The sequence below is a fragment of the Periplaneta americana genome, chromosome 3, assembly GCF_040183065.1.
Source record: "Periplaneta americana isolate PAMFEO1 chromosome 3, P.americana_PAMFEO1_priV1, whole genome shotgun sequence".
NCBI lineage: Eukaryota > Metazoa > Arthropoda > Insecta > Blattodea > Blattidae > Periplaneta > Periplaneta americana.
In genome coordinates, this window is record NC_091119.1 from 102,322,106 (window position 1) to 102,328,273 (window position 6,168).

Here is a 6,168-nt window from a genome sequence, read left to right on the forward strand (position 1 = left end):
AATATTACGCATTCTCATACGCACTAAGTACTTATTCTACTCAAAATTCTTTCATGGAGTGAGTCTTCATGGGAGCCCACCTGTATCTAGGCAACAATGTCACACGACTGTCCACAAATAGCATATAGGGGTTCTTGTTTACTGCGCATGCGCAGTGTGTTGTAGGCGAAACTTATACAATAAGGAAACTCCAGATTTTTTCCGTATCTGTGCATACTCGTAGATCTGTGTTTGTAACAACTGGTGTTGCCTAAACTCCAAAAGACACATACTATTTTGTAGTCGTTAAAATCTACATATTTCCACACATTCGAATATACAAGCTATAAAAAAGTCGGTATAAATTAATTTTAAGAATTAAGAGAATTGCCCATTCAAGACGTTATGGACAAGCAATAACTTAACTTGAATATTTCTCAAATCAAAAGCCTTGTATTCCTAGAGGTAAATAATCTTAAACCCTCACTTCCCTGCTACTGCACTGTGGACCAGGAATATTGCTGGAGTAATAGTTCATGTTATTTCAATTATTTTACCTAGACTGCACTCCATTTCTGAAATCTGTGGAGTAAATCGACGCATTTGGGAGGAGCCTACGACAAACAAATGGGCGGAGTCTATCAGTGCGGGAGTATATTGCGAGCTGCATCGGCGCACAGTCGCTATGGGGTAAGATGCGCATGACAGAAGGTGATAGGTAGAGGTGAGACTCTCGTCTTCAATCAATGTTTTCCCCCAGAGCGGTCATTGGACTGGCCCCCTCCACTCACCACTTGCGCAAAGGACTTGTTTCGGTTCCTATACTCTACAGATTCCAGAAACGGAGTATAGTACAGAAGATGAAAGCCACAAGGTCTAAACCTGTTGGTGAAACGTTTATTCCATTAATTCCGTTGAGTATCCCATCTTTGTCTGGTATTCTGATGTAACCTGATGCTCGAATGGGTTAGTTATAGGGTCCCACTCCATGGGCTGCATGTCATTCTCTGCGTCGATGTCTTCCAAATGCATGGGCTCCTGTTATTCCTACAAAATTTCGAAAATGTGGAATAATAGATGGTAAAATTATAATCGACGATGGAGTAGTTTTAAGGGCAATAAATTTCGTAATTTTGGCTCTCTTTAGAATAAAAATAAAGTGGAGTGTCCCATGTTGTACACTGACGCAATTAAATTAGTCTTATTCCTGAATGGGTGGATTCTAGCTATTAAAGATTTAAAGTTCACTTTCTATGAAAATTATCTCTGTCGCAAGGTAGATGTCTCTGTAGACCTACAATACTTACTTACTTACTGGTTTTTAAGGAACCCGGAGGTTCAATTCCGCCCTCACATAAGCCCGCCATTGGTCCCTATCCTGAGCAAGATTAATCCAGCCTCTATCATCACATCCCACCTGCCTCAAATCCATTTTAATATTATCCTCTCATCTACATCTCGGGCTCCCCAGAGGTCTTTTTCCCTCTGGTCTCCCAACTAACACTCTATATGCATTTCTGAATTCGCCCATACGTGCTACATGCCCTGCCCATCTTAAACGTCTGGATTTAATGTTCCTAATTATATCAGGTGAAGAATGCAATGCGTGCAGTTCTGTGTTGTGTAACTTTCTCCATTCTCCTGTAACTTCATCCCTCTTAGCCCTAGATATTTTCCTAAGCACCTTATTCTCAAACATCCTTAACCTATGTTCCTCTCTCAAAGTGAGAGTCCAAGTTTCACAACCATACAGAACAACCGGTAATATAACTGTTTTATAAATCCTAACTTTAAGATTCTTTCACAACAGACTGGATGATAAAAGCTTTTCAACCGAATAATAACAGGCATTTCCCATATTTATTCTGTGTTTAATTTCCTCCCGAGTATCATTTATATTTGTTACTGTTGCTCCCAGGTATTTGAATTTTTCCACCTCTTCAAAGGATAAATTTCCAATTTGTATATTTCCATTTCGTACAATATTCTCGTCACGAGATATAATCATATAACTTACTTTGTCTTTTCGGGATTTACGTCCAAACCTATCTCTTTACTTGCTTCAAGTAAAATTCCCGTGTTTTCCCTAATCGTTTGTGGATTTTCTCCTAACATATTCACGTCATCCGCATAGACAAGCAGCTGATGTAATCCGTTCAATTCCAAACCCTGCCTGTTATCCTGGACTTTCCTATTGGCATACTCTATAGCAAAGTTAAAAAGTAAAGGTGATAGTGCATATCCTTGCTTCAGCCCATAGTGAATTGGAAACGCATCTGACAGAATCTGACCTATACGGACTCTGCTGTACGTTTCACTGAGACATATTTTAATTAATCGAACTAGTTTCTTGGGAATACCGAATTCAATAAGAATATCATATAAAACTTCTCTCTTAACCGAGTCATATGCTTTTTTGAAATCTATGAACAACTGATGCACTGTACCCTTATACTCCCATTTTTCTCCATTATCTGTCGAATACAAAATATCTTATCAATAGTTGATCTATTACGCCTAAAACCACACTGATGATCCCCAATAATTTCATCTACATATGGAGTTAATCTTCTCAAAAGAATATTGGACAAAATTTTGTACGACGTCAACAAAAGTGATATTCCTCGAAAGTTATTACAGCTAGTCTTGTCCCCCTGATAGGTACGATTATGGACTCCTTCCATTGTTCTGGCACAATTTCCTTTTCCCAAATAGCAAGTACAAGCTTATAAATTTCGTTACATAATGCGCCTCCACCCTCTTGTATTAATTCTGCTGGAATTTTATCGATACCTGGAGACTTATAATTTTTCAGATTTTTTATCGAAATTTCGACTTCAGAAAGTGTGGGTTCGGGTATAAATGGCTCAGCAGTTTGTATTTCAATTTCGTCCTGATCATTTGTACTTTGCCTATGTATATTTCGTAGTTGCCCAAAATAGTTTTTCTATCTGTTCAGGATTGAATGAGAGTTTCATCCTTGATCACGTTTATCCTTGCCAGTACCAAATCTCAAAACCTTATTCCTTTGCTGTGGTCGTGCCAGAGAATCAGTCCCATTCCGAGGCTTATTTGAAGGTTTCGTAACAAGCTGCTTTTTACTGGGTTGTTAGCCCTTCGCCCAACCCCCCCGCTGGAGGACCACCCCTCATCGGCTGTCCGCTTATTCAATATATTCACAACTAACCTCCATATCTGGAGGCCGTCTCCTCGATCCGCAACCTGAGAATGCGCCATGCCGGTAGACCTACAATACTGCAAGAAACTTGGATGATCTAATCAGTGAATTACATGTAGATCCCTGGAATTGTTTCGAAAATTCTGAAAGACTTGTAAATGCCGCCTAAAAAATTTTCGGAATGCTTGGAATGTAATTTAACACAGCTAGTGATAACCGGCGTAGATGGAGTAGGGAAAGGGACACAAGTGTTGGGGATGTGAGTTTGATTATACTTCGGTTAATTGATTATATGTGCATATATTTTTTCTTTCCATGCTCTGGGGGACAGTGCCGAAAATGCAGTACACAGTGCAGCTTTCCACATTCGACCGTGGAAACACAAAATGTATGTATATATATATATATATATATATATATATATATATATATATATATGAACTTTTTTTTTTCCGGCAGCTTATAAGTCTGTTATATAACGAGGTCACTCAGCGTCGAATGAATTGGTGGAATGGAGATGATATTGTTATGCGACCGTCAACTTAGGTCGGATGACTTGCTGAACGGATGATTACTGCGTTCGACTGCCGCTCACATTTAGGCTTATCAGGATTTCTGACATCACCATTACACGTATAATGTAAAAGAAACTATTTTACTGAAAGAGCTGGGACTCTCAGGATATCATAGGAAAACTACATGATTACTGAACTCAGGTTCTAGACTGAATTAGTTATGAATGAAACTATGCTCGATTTATTAAATATATACAAATATACATAACAAGTTACTTACAATAGTATATCTCTTGTCTCTGCCGACGCCATTACGACTTGGTCCTCGATCCCTGCCCGACCGTGTCACCATCCGACTGTATCCTCTCACCATCACTTTTTATGTTCTCTTATCGGTCTCCCGAACGGGGTACCACCCACGCTATCGGACAGGTGAGATAGGCTTTAACCCCTTTTGATTATTCGTGCTTGAAGATGTCGTCTTAATCAAACCTCTGTTACAAATAATTCGATTGATTGCAATACAGTGATAAGTCGCTTTAATGAGATTACGCGTAAGAAAAGAAATCGAACAATGCGTGATTTAATTTAACCAATTAAAATGCATGCTTTGTTCCACTGGACCATTGCGAATAGTCCAGCAGTAATTCGTGGCGTAAGAATACATTTATCGTAGGCAGTGATTTACCGCTCGCGCGACAAAACTCTTTAACGCTGGCTAAGCATCTATTTACTTCACAAGCTGGAATTGTATTACATTTCTGCTAAAGACCATGTATTCCGCTGACACTGTTCCTGGACTGTTTCAGATTTGACACCCCACAGGAAATCATGCTACAGGGCGTTCTTATGCCCTGAGGCATAACAATGCCCAGGGGCGTATTTTGCGGGCTACCGGCGGTAGCCCAAGGAAATTACAAAAGAAAAAGTTTATAATATAACATAATGTAATAATTTTGTATTATTAGTTTTACCATAGTAATTAAAATTAAAGTAATTGTTAGATATATTTTGTGTAATAATAGGGTCAGCGGTAGCCCAAACCCTTTAACCAGTATACGCCACTGAATGCCCCTTCATTTCAAAAAGACGATGCCTCAATGGCACGTGCTTTTTCATTGAACTTGTTGTCTGGCCTAGTGATTGTGGATTAGATTCTGGAATACATTCACACACACAAGCAACAGAGAGAGTTTACAGAGAGTTAATCTCGTGTCAGGGACTCTTTCTGCTCAGAAAGGCTTAAGGGCAGTGGCGATTTCTCTTAAGGAGCACAGGAGCAGTGCACCACCTCTTCAAATAACACATGTTTTTAAATTTATATCAATGAGCTGCAGTAGACTATGTGAGCGACATAATTCTTTATTATAATACGGTACTATGTAAAAATAACGCTGCAAGTGTACTGTTCTTGTTGACGCCTGGGACTTAGGTTTACCACTCGACACTTGCGGCACACTGTTCCATTCGAGCATGCGCAGTAGTAGAGTTTCACTGGCAGGCTTTGGAGCATGGTAGGGAGCCAGTACAGTGTGCGTAAGAGGGGTTAGGAGCACTTTCAGATGTGTTCTGCAGTCGCTGTTGGCCTGTTCTATCATAAATATTGCAATGAATAGTGTGCAAAATCTTTTAAATATGTAATTTTCTGTAAGAACTTTACACGAAAAGATAAAAATAAGGAAGATGGGTAGACGTACACAGGAATTAAAAGTGACGAAGAACAGTAATAGAGAATTGACAAGAAAATTCAGCATTCGAACTTACGAAAAATACAATATGTGGCTGCAATATAAAAGACGCTGTATTTTGTTTTCCTTGCCTATTGTTCGGCGGCGAACATTCATTGACAAAAACAAGTAGGCTACGTGTTATGAATTGTATTTATTTTTCTGTTTGAATTTAGGACTGTGCGTAGTAACTAAATAATTTTGATTATCGTTCTGTATGTATGATTGATTTGAAGCACATGAATGAAAGAAATAAAAACACGATTCTTCAGCTGCACACTCAACAATAATGTTAAATTAGCAGTGTTGGGTCAAACAAACATACAGACACAATTGGATTGTTGCACTTCACAATGATAAAGTTACCAAGAACAGATATGTACGTGCGGTTTTGTTGCCTTTAAGAGGTCACGATGGCGGAAACTCATCTTTAAACGCTAGTATTTTTCTGGCCTCATCAATTTTACGAGTAGTTCTGAATTAGACGCACTCTTAAGGAACATTTGGAAAGAGCAACAGTGTTTAAGAGCACATCAAACACTATACAGAACGAAGTCCTTCAAGCCATTTTGATGTATGCCATGATGAGATTTCAAAGAAATAAAGAAAGCTGCTGACTTTTAGCAGTTAAGGTTGAGGAGACGACACACGTATCGAATGCTTGCGAACGTGTGAACTGTGTCATAAAACGCAATATAGCGAAAACAATATTATTTACGGTATGCTGCAATAGAAATTGAACACTTTACTTTGCTATTACTGGACCACA

The 6,168-nt window shown here is 38.9% G+C and overlaps 1 protein-coding gene across 1 annotated transcript in view; it reads left to right on the forward strand.

Moving 5' to 3' along the window:
- LOC138696340 (DNA polymerase alpha catalytic subunit-like) overlaps positions 1–6,168 on the forward strand; it is a 575,659-nt gene that overhangs the window by 329,183 nt on the left and 240,308 nt on the right. The gene's annotated exons all lie outside the window — the stretch shown is intronic.